The sequence below is a fragment of the Heterocephalus glaber genome, unplaced genomic scaffold, assembly GCF_053883595.1.
Source record: "Heterocephalus glaber isolate CG9 unplaced genomic scaffold, H.glaber_assembly_v1.0 deba00001547, whole genome shotgun sequence".
Lineage (NCBI taxonomy): Eukaryota > Metazoa > Chordata > Mammalia > Rodentia > Bathyergidae > Heterocephalus > Heterocephalus glaber.
This window is the reverse complement of record NW_028258340.1, coordinates 7,081,610-7,095,702: the sequence shown is the minus strand read 5'-3', so window position 1 is coordinate 7,095,702 and position 14,093 is coordinate 7,081,610. Positions and strand designations below refer to the sequence as shown.

Sequence of the window (14,093 nt, the reverse complement as noted above, 5' to 3'; positions counted from 1 at the left end):
AGGGCATAATATTTGTTTGAAATTTTGTACACACAATTTTGCATTCTGAGTCCATATGGTCCTATGTGATTTTCTGCATTAAGATTTTTGTAATGACTTACAAAAGGACTTGGTGTACACATGTCCTTGGATAATACCTATCTCTTGTAGAGGGCTCAAAAAGGAAGGGGAAGCCAATTTCTAGATGGTGCTTCTACTTCTCATTTTTAACTGATGGATTAATTGATTAGGAGTTTCTAATATAGATGTAAATTATCTGGCAGTGATCAATGATGCTTATGTTTATGATTTTTAATTCTAAAGCTATTGATTGTTGAAAAATTAGTTTTTTGGTGTGTGCGGTGCTAGAGGTTGAATGTAGGGCCTCGCATATGCTAGGCAAGTGCTCTGCCACTGAGCTACAGCCCCAGCCCTAAACATTTGTTTTTGACCTTCTAACTTTCCTAAATAAGGGAATGAAAGTGTCAACATGCAGGCAACCTGCTGCTATAGTAGTCTGTCCTCATCTAGTTAAGAGGCTTCAGCTGTTGCCTACATATTTCACTTTTTCTTTGGAGCTCAACAGATTGTACAGGTAATCCTCTGAACATCCATTTACACTTAAGAAGAGGTGGTGGTATCTTCATTTCACAAATAAGACTCTCATACATAAAGAGGTCAGTAATTTGCTGACAAGCCAGCAACAAAACTGGGCAAGCAGTACTTATGGCTATTCTCTTGGACCAGCATTTCTTGCTTAGCATTACCAAGCTTCTTTCTTAACAGTCATACTCTCAGTAAAACTGGTTTTCGTTATAAAACATGTTCTTGCTTTGGGCATGAAAATGCAAAGCTAGACCAAGCAGGTACTTTATTATACTGTTTTTATCATATTGTTCAAATAGTCACTGGTCCATGTTTGTATTTACAAAATCATAGTTGTTTAGTATTTTGTTCCTCTACATGAAAATGTTAGAAAGAAATGAAGTGGTCTGTCATATTTTTATTTTTGACAAATGCCTCTTGAATGCTGTTATAATAATATGCAATTTTAAGGTGAAGGCCTGACATGAGATTATCCTCCCAATTGTATTAACATAGCTGAATACCAAAGAAGAGATCTTTCATTCCATAAGCATTTCATGAAGAGTGATTCCTTTGTAACCATGTAAAATTGCTAAGATACAGAGAGTGTGTATGCAGTTATGATTATAAAACAAGTCTTAAGATTCGGGGAAATATCAAAACACCTTAGGATCACGTTGTACAATTTGAGGAGCCCCACTGTGTTATAAAATTTAAAATAGAGAAAAGTAATTATAGGCTCTACTTTGAAGATATCAAATGGGAGAATTTCATGCAAGTCGCGGCCCCTCTCTTTCCAGCACCACAAAAAGCAGCAGATAACTTTAGTAGAATATTTCATCTGAAAGGGGGAAAAAGTTTAGTTGTACCAACAGACAAGAAAAATCAAACAATTAAATAACAATTAACAAATAATGTGGCATCGCTTCTATAAAAGAATATCTGAAAATTTTCACTGCACTTGGAAAAATGCAAATTAATTTTAGTGGGAAAAATGATCGAAAATACAGAAAACTCAGAGTTGTCTAACATGATCCAGAAATGTAATGTTCTTATAAATGAGCATTTTAATGAATAAAGGTAGCATTGTGTTACATAAAGAATTGTATGCAATTATGGACCAGAAGATCAATTCTGCTTCTAGTATAGCTATGTGAGTTTATTCAGTCGTTTGTCTCTCTGAGTTAGTTTTTTTCACTTGTAACATTGTGTGGTGGTGGAGGTAATACGTGTTCTTTTCATCCCACAGGATTATTGCAAGGAACATATGTGATTGTAAAGTATAAGATTTTTGTCATCACCGTATGTGAGGGTCTGGTTTTAAATGGTTAGATTAGAAAAAGGTACATATGACATGAAAGCTAAACTGTATGCAAATATGTCTTTGATAAAGGAAGCACACAGCATTAAGGAATTTCAGTCTACAAACCTGTGGGTGTAAGAAATAACCTTTAAAGTTTTATAAAATATTACTGCAGTCATTTTTGGGGTTCTCTTACCAAAAGACTGTTCCCATGGCTGGAATCTTACCCCGAGTTGAGGGACTGTGTGTGTGGAAGTGCTCATCCAGTCCTCTGATTGATCCACACTGAGACACAGTCTGACCCTGACTGTGTGGCACCCATTTCCCTCTCTTGAGTTGTTCCCTTCCCAAGTGCATTGCTGGGGGGCAGGGCGCTGATCTCCTCGCTTTAGAGATCCATCAACATTTATTTCTGTTAGTGGGGGGGTGGATCTTTTCCTAGTGGGAGAGAAATTCTTTTCCCTACGTGTTTTTTCAAGAAAGTCTATAGCATATAGACCTATGAATGTTCTTTTATTTTTTAAAAATCAGGCTTTTAGAAAACAAAAGCCAGGAAGATTTGTAGTTCTTTTCAACTTTCTGCATTGCTGCATGCCTCCTCTGAGGTCCTCCTCGCTGATAGAGATGACTCTCTGACTGAATGTGGATATGGGAAAGGAAAAAAAAATCCAGATTAGTAGTATTGCCAAAGATCCATAGTCTTTTATTCACCTAACATATGATTATTGAGCACCTAATATATATTAGACATTGTACTATGACCTTGTGATATAACAGTGAATAAGACAGGCATAGCCTTGTTCAAGTGCTTACATTCTAGAGGAGACAGATATTAAAGAGTGACTTGGATGATTGATTATACAATTACACTTGTGATAAGTGCTGTAAAGAACACGCAGGACGTATATAGAGGGTGTAGGGGCCCCTGTTGAATTTGGGGTCAAGGAAAGCCATTGAAGCTGAGTTCTGAAGGATAAATAGTAATTCATTTGAGGCAAGGAAGGAGCATTCAGGCAGAGGGGAGAGAGTGTGCCTTGCAGATGGACGGGTAATGGCCCATTGAGCCAGGTTGACGTCACACACATGGTGCAAAGTAATATAACATTACTTTCATTGATCAAACTCAGCTTTAGACAGAAGAAACTGTCTATTAAAGCGGATAACATAACTTGTCCCTTTTTTGAATGCTTCATCCAATTCATTAAAGTTTATCAATTTTAATCACTATTATTTGCCACCAGCTAATTCACAAGTGTGTCAATTGTCATTATTTGCCTCTATTCAACACCATTCCTGATATTCTCAGATTTCTACACTGGGCATTTCTAACTCCTTATCCTGCTCCAGAGTTTGAGACCAGGGTCGAGTGGGATCGTAGTCATGCCTGTGCCAACTTGAGTGTTAATATTCCCTCTCTCTGTAGATTCGAGAATGAATGGAAAGAAAGCAAAAGAGCCCAGGAAGCCAGACAGGAGGCTGGTGCAGTAGTCCAAGTGAACAATGGCATTGTTTGGAGCAGAGATAGCAGTGATGGTGCAAAAAGTAGATGAATTTAAGACATATGGATAAAGGAGAACAAATAAATCTTGGTGATTCATTGGATAAGGGTGTGCATCAGGGTGGTGGGGGAGTGGATAGTGAGTTTCTGAGTTTCAGGGTAGATGTTGTCACTTGTTGAGATATGGAACACTGGAGAAGTCCAGGTTTGGAGGAACAAAACTGGGGAGGATTTTCTTATAGGCGAGGACATGTATCCTATAGCAGTATCTTTCTGGCAACAGTTGGCATCCTTTGAATTGAAGCCTAGTAATTACTCAGCTAGGCTGTCTGCTGGGTTGGTTCAGATCCTGAGAATTTTCTAATGATACAACTGCCTCAACATGTCCATTTGGGTGTGTAATTGTCATCTTACACTTAACATGTGTCAAGTAGAGTTTTGATCTTCCTTCTAAGGCTGCTCTTTCTGTAATGCCCCTTATCTCAGGAAATAACTATCCCATTGCTCTGACTGAATCCTGAGAGTCATCTTTAATTCCTCCTTTCTTCTGTATCCACATATGCAGTCAATTAGTAAATCCTATCATTTCTGCCTTCAAAATACAATGCTTCCAGAATCCAACCACGTCTCACCTCCACTGCTACTCCATTTGCTCCAAACTACATATGATCAGTTTATCCCTTCTCTGCTGGGCTGGTGCAGCATTGACCTCCCATCTGCCACTTAAGCTCTTTAGGAGTCCATTATCCACAGCACAGTCAGAGTGATCCTGTTAGAGTAAGTGAGATCACATCACCCTTCTCATTGAACCCTTATAAGACCCCTCAGTCTTAGGAAAATGAAAGTCTTCACTGTGGCCTGCAAGGCCCTATATGATCTAATTTATGCTATCTCTCTGACCTCATGAATACTGCTCTCCAGCCACACTGGTTTCATAATGTTTCTCCAACATGCTGTGCCTGTTCCCATCTCACAATCTTTGCAAATTCTATTCTTTCTGCTTGGAATGCTTTTCTTCTTTATATACGCATGTATTACTTCCTTACTTCCTACTCGAATGACATGTTATCAGTGGAGCTTTTCCTGACATCCTATTTAAAATTGCAGCCCTGGTCCCACAGTCATCTCTAGTCTCCTTCCGAGCATAATTTTCCCCAGGGCATTTATAACCACTTAAAGTTTAATGTGCTTGATCATTTTATTATCTGGCACATTCCCCCCAATACCCTGCTAGAACGCATGCTCCATGCGGGCAGGGCTTTTCTGTCCTTCTATTGCTATGTCTTTGGTGCCTAGATTGGTACTTGACATGTAGGAAGATCTTCAGTCACTTTCTTGTAATGAGCCCAGCTGCATTTCAGGTTTGACCTTCTATTTGAAAGAAATAGCACATTTGTTCAACTGGGAAGACTTAGGGCCTGGAGGAGTCCCAGAGTTCAGAGTTTTTTAATTTCTTGGTGTTTCTGTGGCATTCTCATTCCAAGAACTAAAATTTGTGTCTTTTCCAATTAGAATGTTAGTTTTAACCCTAGAAACCTAGTACAACATGGAAGCCAGATAGTGTTATTTGGCCAGACTCAGGCCTGCACCCAGCTACATTCTTAACTCTCTCCTCATTTGGGCCTTAGTAGACTCAGACTTCTAACATATTGTGTCAGTTATGGCTTAAAATAAGAAATAAAAGATTACAAGCTTTCTTATGCAAGCTCTTTTTCTATCAGAGAAGTCCTCAGCAAAATAGTGCTGGTCTTGAGATAGCAGCAGACAAAAGGGAAATTTCATTGTGTCAGTCGGACCCCTGTCCAAGCCAACATGGAGAGGGAGTTAGGAGTGCAATAATTTTATTGAGGGTAAAGCTTGTGGAAGATAAAAGGGAGGCAGAAACAGTATTAGTAGGGAAAACCTGCAGATTGTGGTGCAGATCTAGCAAACAAACAACCATGCCATGAACTCTGGAGCAAAGACTGCCATTAGAGGATGCCGGTATTAGACAAAATGGCCAGTCCCTGGTCCTTTTGCTATGATGAATCATTTCATGGGGCTGCCTGGGAATAGGTTGGCCTCAGCTCCAAATTTGAAATGGGTCCTGAGGGCATCACAACTGGTACTATCAGCTTTTGAGCAAGTTCTTTTTTGAAAGACATCTAATTGGCATATCTGTATGGCCACCACATACACTCATTTAAATGTTATTTTGCTAATTCCTGATCTCCAAGCTGGTCCATAATGGGTTGGGGAGGGAAAAACAACTCAGGCAGGCTTATGTAATAGTTCACTGGATTGAGGAATGCAGGCCTGACCTCAATTACCTGTGGTGTGATTAGTGGCAAAACTTCTTTTTTCTTTTTCCTCTTTAATTGGAGGAGACAAAAGCCAATAACTAACTGGATTTTATAAATTTACTTGAGATCACTGTCTCAAAGTACAAGGTTTTGACCATTAACCAAACTTATCTTGTAGTGACAGGGCAATCCCAGGCTAAGGGAGAGCATCATCCTATTTATATATTTTAAAATATCTCTCACAACTAATGCAAGTCAAAGGCTTTAAAATTTTCAATCTTTCCCATCAGTACACACTTCAAACAACAAACTATCACTGGCAGTTATTACATCATCTTAAAGAAACCCACTCTCTTGTAATCAATTAAACTCATTACACCTGAATAATCATTACCAATGATGTATAATTTAATCTCTGCAAGATGATTTATTTATGACTACAAGGCCTACTAACAACTTTGCAAAGCATCACTCAGTACATTATTATAAAGTTTCCTGCTGAACACATTCTAAACCTTAGGGAATTTTCAGTATTTCCCTGGGGCAAACTGCTATAGATGGAAAGAGTGGCCTATGAAAATTACCTAAGTGTCTTGCTTTTCCCTATCTTTCTCCAGTAGGGCACTATGGAAGGAATTTTTCTCTTTCTTGATATTCTTTACTTAAGTTATCACATATAACTAACTCACTCAGATATTCTTATATTTGGCTACCAAGTCCCCTAAATCCTCTTTCTCAATGAGTATCTATTTGGAGACCCTTGAGAGTTCTGGCTATAACTTAAGCAGTTGCTCTGTCACCAATATATGGACTACCATTTTCCCAGCCTGGGACTAGAGGCACCTTATCACCACTAATCATACCATCACTCTGTGGCTAGTTTTAGATTCCCTTTTAAGAGCCATTGCATGCAACTTCACTCCTGTTTAGACATGTTTGATAACTAGAGACAAAAATCTACTCAAGCTACCTTAAAGTGAAGAGGAATTTATTGCCACATTAAATGCTACAGTCTCAAGACCACTCAAGGATAAGATCTCAGCTGTAACCATGTTTCAAAAAAATGGGACCTGGGATGTCAGGCACTGAAAGGGATCATGCCAACCCTTATGGAACCATGGCACAATTTCTTCTCTTGGAAATGATGGTTGGTCTTATTTCCTTTGTTTTTTTCCCCACATTTCTAGAACTTTAGCTTATGTTTGGAATTGGCTTGCCATGACACTGATCCTGCCCTGTCTTGACTTCATTCAGTCTCTTGGTGTCCTGATTTTGGAATTCAGTTTCTGCATTCCAAGAAGAAAGCACCTAATTGACTCAGATTGGGTCAGGTGTAAATCTCTGGTCTATTCAACTGTGACTGGGGAAGGGGATGACATAACATGGATGTGATGGTTTATCTGGAATGTGTCAACTTGATTGTCTAGGGAGTTGCCCAGGGGATTGGTGGAGCACACTTCTGAGTGGGACATGGAGGCATGACTTTGGATTCTATACTGGTCCCTTTCTCTTTCTTCTCTGGCACTGTTCCCTGCTCTGCTTCCAGATTGCCATTAACTAAGCAGCTTTACTTTGCCATGCCCTTTAGCTGTGATGTGTCTTGGAGACAGCCAAACATGAACTGAATCCCCCGAAACCATGAGACAAATTAAAACTCTCTTTCTTCAAGTTGTGGGTGTTAGGAATTGTGTCCAGCAGTGGGAAATCTCACTAATTGCAAGGGTCTCAGTAAGCGTGCCACATCTATGGTAGAAGATGAAAAAGATTTTCTAAGAAAAAAATGTGAGTGGTATGGTAATTATTGGCATGTCAAATGAAAATTGGGATTCAGTTTCTCATGTGCTAGAAAGAAGTTGTGAAGAATAAGAATCTTTGTAAGTGTTTGGAATAACTTCATTATCAAGTGGTAGTCTAGCATAGCAATTAAGAGCACGGACTCTGGAGTTAGATTTATAATCGCTGTGATCTTAGACATGTTACTTAGCTTCTCTGTAGCTTACTTTCCTTATCTATATAATGGAGATAATGATACCTATTTCATAGTATTGTTATTAGTTAATATACACAGAACAGCACATATGTTATTTGTTTATTTAGAGTCATTCACACATTTTATTGGATGACAAGGTATTAACTGGCCAATAGGTTATAGACCTACAGTGAAAAATATAAACTATTGTCTGGCTCATATCAAGTGCCAAATAAGCATCAGTTATTAAGATCCTAATTATATATTTCTTAGGGTTCCTTACTGAGTAGCAGTAGAAACTTTGCTTACATTTTACTGTTCTAATTCTATTTGTATAAAACAAATATTAGTCATGTTATATCTCTTTGGGATTAACTTGTTGACAAACAGTTGGTGTGAGTAGAAAGATATGTTGTTTCATGGCTATCTGAGGGATTTGCTTTATTATTTAGCACAGTACAGTATTTCACATTTTATTCATATAAGTACTGACTTTTGTGTCTATATACCACTTACTCTACTACTTAATTAAATTTTTGTTTAACTTAACACAAAGGAAGAGGAGTATTAACTACATTTCCTTAAAAGAAGAAACACTTTATCATTACAATAAATGAATACCCTGTATCACTTGCCTTAAATAGATTGCCATAGATATAAATACAATAAAAAAGCACAGTGTTACTGAATTCTAACTAGATACAATTGCCTGCTTAGGGCCCAAGGCTGGCTTTCTGTAAAAAAATTAAACAAAGAAAAGAAAAGAAAAGAAAAGAAAGAGATCAGCAAGTGTTAGAGAGTATTAAAGACTAACACACTGAGTTGAAACTTTGGTAGTGATGTAATCAGAGGATTAAAAAGAATTGAGCAGGGCATAATGCTCTCACTATGTGACTTAATGCTATTTAATGGTAGATGTGAGACCTGCTGAATGCCATCCCTGAAATTACCTTTCCTACCACCAGTAGTACAAATTCACAAATGGGAAACCACTCTTCTGAAGGAACTAACAGCATGTAAGCAGGGAAAAGACTAGGAATGGTGCTTTATTCTTTTTTGACTCCATTTTCTCCACAGATGAATTATACCTCAACAAAAATTAGGGAGTTGTATCTGGAGTTCAAATCCTTCCCCCAACACTTACTAATCTTGGAAATGAATTATAATTTCTTGTTTCCTTGTCTGCAATGTGGGCAGAAATAATAATGCTTAACTTGGAGAGTTATTATGAAGATTATACATGACAATACATAAGGGTTTAGCATAGGTCCTGACTAAAATGAGTCCTGATATTATATGTGTTTTATTTTATAAGTGGAATCATGCCTATATGGACTTACTTTTTATTCTTTATAAAAACTTATAATAATCTGTGTGCATTCATATAAATCTACAGCATATAAATATATATATTCTATATTTCCTTTAACTTATCCTTTGCCTTTGTTGGGAGGCATTCACATTGGTATGTATGTGTATGTGTTGTGTGTGTATACATGCCCACGTACATGTTTGTGTATATATATACACACACATATATATGTACACACACACACACACATGTTCCTTTTGTAAGTGAGGGAATTGAGACTCAAAAGCTTTAAGGAAGCCTGAGCATACCAGAAGTAGCTCCATCTTCTATGCCTCTATTCTCTGAAATACTGCCAGCAGTTACCTCAATCCTTCCAATGGTGATGCCTTATCTACATATGCCAGAAATATCAACTAGCTCTTAGTGTCTAATTCCTGCATGCAGTCAAGGAGGGATTGATTGACATGTAAATGGACAAATGATGTTATTTAAGAGGTATGGAGAGCGCCTGCCTGAGGAAAGGCTTAAGTGTGTAGAGAAGAAGGGAAGGTGTGTAGCCAAAGGCCTGATGGGACTGAGAAAGACTGGAAAGATATGTGGGTGAGTGGGGACAAAATAAGACTCACCAGAAGAGAAATGAAGGGAAGAGGCAGAAAAGCTTTATAGGCTTAATTTTGGATCCTCTTTTGCCTCCTGTTTATGGTGTAGAAGAAACAACAAATGACATTTCAGTGCCTGTCTTCCACAGTGTCTCATCTTGCAAATTTTCAATAAATATTTACTGAGTGAACGAATAGATTTACATTCCTGATTACATAAGACAAAGGGAATCTTGAGCCAGGCATCCAGGCATGGCAGGGATGCCATCTAGGAATGAAAGCACTGTCAGATTTGGCTCTACAGAGACAAGCCAAGTCAGAGACTAGTGATCAGAGGCAAGTACTGAATGATATGGTTGCTTCATAAAGTTAAACATGATTAATAGCATTGTTTTATGTGCTACTGGAGGGAAAAATCTGGAAAGAACCATTAGAAGATTTCCCATGCCCTCTATGTAACACCATAAAAACATGATATTTCACCCATTTAAGATTCCATTGCAAAAGAAAAATAAAGCCATTAGTAAATCTAAGGAAAGATATTGATTACACATTGCTTTGGTCAAGTACGTTCACAGGACATATTGAATTAGGCTATGTGGTCCTCAAGAGAAAAATCCATGTGTTATTTTTGGTGGAGCTACAACAATTCTAAATAAGTGCAAGGCTTTCTGCCTTGGACTGCTCTTTCTGTGTAGCAATATCATTCCTTTTATATACTAGACAAACTTTTAAGGTGAAATACTTGGAGCACAGGGAGCTTATATTCCAGATCAAATAGTTGTGGCCTGAGTACTTTTAGAGCAATGGCTCAAATTGATTTGAAGTACCAGTAGTTCAAATCAAATATGGGCACAGAATTTGAATTCTGGTTGTGCTTTGTCTCATCTGTGTGTGTTACTCATAATTTTACTGAAATGATGCTGTATAACAAATTACTATCAAATCTTTCTGGTTTTTCTCACTCACATTGGGTGACTGTGGCTCTGTTGGGTTGAGTTAGGGTTGGCTGGGCTTGGTGCTAAGATTCAGTTTGGGTTCTGGTCTGTTCTGTGTATTTCTCATTATTGAAGAGCCACTTAAGGTATAGTCCCTCATGGTGGACAGCAGAAGTTCAAAAAAGAAAGCCAAACCACCTAGGCCCATTTAGAACCTCTACTTGTGTTATGCCAATGAACATTTCATTGGCCAAAGCCTATGTCAATGAAGCAGCAGTTATACTTCTCCTATGGATAGGGAACATGGCAAGAAGGAAAACTGAGCAAATAATGTAATGTAATACACTATGGGATCATGGTTAAGATGAAAAACCTCTTTTTGTCTCAGGTTTTATTATCTGAAAAATGGTCATCATAATGTACCTCAGAGAACATTTATGAGTTGAAATGTACATGAGTTAATATGTACAGTATAAAGTTGTTGGAACAGTGCCTTGCCCACAGTAAATACCCAATAAACACCCATTTTTCTTTTTTTTAGGTTTTTGCTTTTTTTTTTAACTTTTAAATCTTTATTAATGTGTGTTTGTAGTACATAATGATTACATTCATCACAGGGAATTTGGCATATGTAGGTCACATTTTAATTCTTGTTATGTCCCCTTCCCCTCCTCTCCTTCCTCCTCCATCATGCTGAAGCTATTTTCTAAATAAGAAAAGTCAAATGTTCTGGATTTTTAGCAACTCAACTCTAACAAGTTTTGATATGCCTATATTGTTCATATTGATGGGTATATTAGTGCATATCAGAAAAATGATAAAATATAGCTAGAGTAAGTAAAACTTTGATTGGTCAGAACTCAACCAGCCTGGTTCTAAGAAATTTTGACCATTAGAATTATAGGGAACACTGGATATCTTATCTTCTCTGAAAGATCATGGGATTGGAGTCTGAAGATAAAGGTTAACATGAAGTCTCTACTACTTGGGCATGTCTTTGAACCTGATTTGAGATATCTATAAGACTGGCATAATGAAATTATTATGGTGACCAGGTAACATACACACATTGCATTGAAAAATATGAGGCACTACATAAACGATATTGGTCTTAATCTAATGTCTTTTATTTAATAGAAAGCAGAATAATGACTCAAGAAAAGATCCAACCTGGGTCTGATGGTGCACATCTGGTGGTGCACTCTGGAAGGCTAAGGCAGAAGAATCACAACTTTGAGCCCAGCCTGAGCAGCTTGGTGACTTAGAGACCCTCTATCTCAAAATTAAAAAGATAAAAAGAGGCTGGAGATGTAGCTCAGTATGAAAGTCCCCCAAATTGCACAATTTCATTTAGCTCATTGTGGAAGAGCCAGGACTAGAATAGTGTTTAGTCATTCACTTACACTTGAACAGAATTTTTTTTTTGCATAACACTTTTCTTTGGAAAAAAGACGAAATAGGTATATATCAAATATATAAAACAATTTTAAAATTTACCTTCCAGTATATGTCCTAGTGTCAATGAGTTTTTAATCCAGTTTATTCCAGGCTTTCTCTATATTTATACACTGAGAATCTATAGCACTCAGAATAACCCTAAGATAAGGGAAAACCCTAAATTGTCTAAAAGAACACTATTACTTTTCTTATAAAAGCAAGAAAACTAATACAGTTTTAAAGGATATTAAGATTCAAGGGTGAAACAAATTTTCTGGTTAACCCCAAAGTTATATATATATATACCTTAATATATGCAGTTATCATTCATCAAGGTTTTAATAGAATGTGAGAATTTTAGTGTTTATAAATTTGGTGATAAAATGTGGGTCATTGCTTGCAGTGAGAGAGGTAGCTTGATTTAGTATAGAGTACCTAAATGTTGGGGTCGGAGAATTAGATTCAAATTTCAGTTCTGACACTTAATACCTGTATAGTTTGGGGCAGGTTGCTTAAGTTCCCTGGACCTCTTTCCTTCTCTGTACCTTGCAGAATCATGTCAAGGACTGTCAGAGAACAGAAGCTCCTTTCAGGCAGGAGCTTTGTTTAGTTCTCTGCTGTGTCCCTAGTATCTGTAAGAATGTTTGGCAGAATGGACATTAGAGATAATTTGTCAAGTGTTGAACACAACATCCGACATAGTAGGTGTCAATATAAGGTAGCTACTTTTATTATCATGAGAAGAAGAATAATGTTTTTAGGAAAATTATGTGAGCTCCATTTCTAGTCAAGTAGTGGGTACAGGGCTCAAACCCAGGGTAGAATTTCAGGAACTTGAGGAAAGATAGGCATAGTGCCAAAGGCATTCAAGGCACTACAACCAGGTGTGGGAAGCACTACAACCAGGTGTGGAGCTGGACTAGACAGCCAGGGAGCTAGCTTCAATGAAATACCACTCTGCTTTGGTTACTTTTCTCTCGTTGCTGAGTCAAAATACCCAACACCCAAAGATAAAGGGGAAAGTGTTTATTTAGCTCACAGTTTGTAGAAGTTTAAGGCCATAATTGGCTGGCTCCAAGGCAGAGTGGCACATGACAGAGGGGCAACAGTTCATGGAAGTGGAAAACAGAAAAAGCGACAAGCAAGGGAACCTTAACAGTGTCTTTCTGCCTCTTTTATCTTATCCAGGCTACCAGAATTAGGGTGGTGCCAAACCAGTCAGAGTAGTGGTTTAGGAATCACAGGCCCTTAATCCCAGCATCATGCACTCTAGACTCAGCCACCTCTGAAAAACTGATCTATGACCACATGAGGCCTTGGGGGGACATCTAGACCCACATGGTAATATTCAACCTTTGGTCCCCCCAAAGATTCACATACATTCCTTTACACAAAGGGTATTTAGTCCATCTCTAAGAGTTGCCAAAGTCCTAACAGTTTCAGCACTGCCAAAAATTCCAAAGTCTCCTCTGAGATTTAAGGCAAATTCTTAGCTGCAAACCCCTGTATAAATGAAAAGAAAGCTAAACACTTCCGACATTTAAAGATACAAGATAGACATTTACATTCCAAAGGTTACAATCAAGGGGATAGCAAGGAATGGGAACAAAGCAAGATCAAAATCCAACAGGGCAAACATTAACTCCCACAGTTCCACTTCCAGCATCCCTGGCAATCTGTGGCAAGTTGTGAACATCAAAGGACTTGGGCAGCTCCACCCCTATGGCACATCTGGTGGCTGTAGCCTACATGACTTCTCTCTTGGGCTGGCTCTGGTCCCTCCTTGCAGTTTTCCTTAGATGATCCATATTCCTGGATTCTCCAAACTTCTGGGGTCTCCACTGCATCTTCAGCTTCACATTCACAGCTTCACATACTGCCCTCTCAGGGGCGCACTGCCAGGCCTCTCAGGCCTTCTTCTGAAATCTGTGTGGAAGCCTTTCTGACTCCATAACTCTTGCATTCTGCATGGACGTAAAACCAGCACCACATGGATGACACTGAGGTCTGCTGCCAGCTCGAGCAGTAACTAGGCTTCCTTCTCTCTTGGCTGTAAAGTCCTGTGCCTATGAAACAAATCCCAAGGAATAACTTCCTTAGGCCACCGCCATTCTTGAACATAGTGCCCTGGGGCTCTCTTCTCAGAGCAAAATATTTCACTTTTGCAATTTTGCACCTGCAAAGGATGGAG

At 38.3% G+C, this 14,093-nt stretch overlaps 1 long non-coding RNA gene across 1 annotated transcript in view; it reads left to right on the top strand.

Moving 5' to 3' along the window:
* Window positions 1–14,093, top strand: part of LOC147824333 (uncharacterized) — a 98,169-nt gene that overhangs the window by 32,929 nt on the left and 51,147 nt on the right. The window lies entirely within an intron of this gene.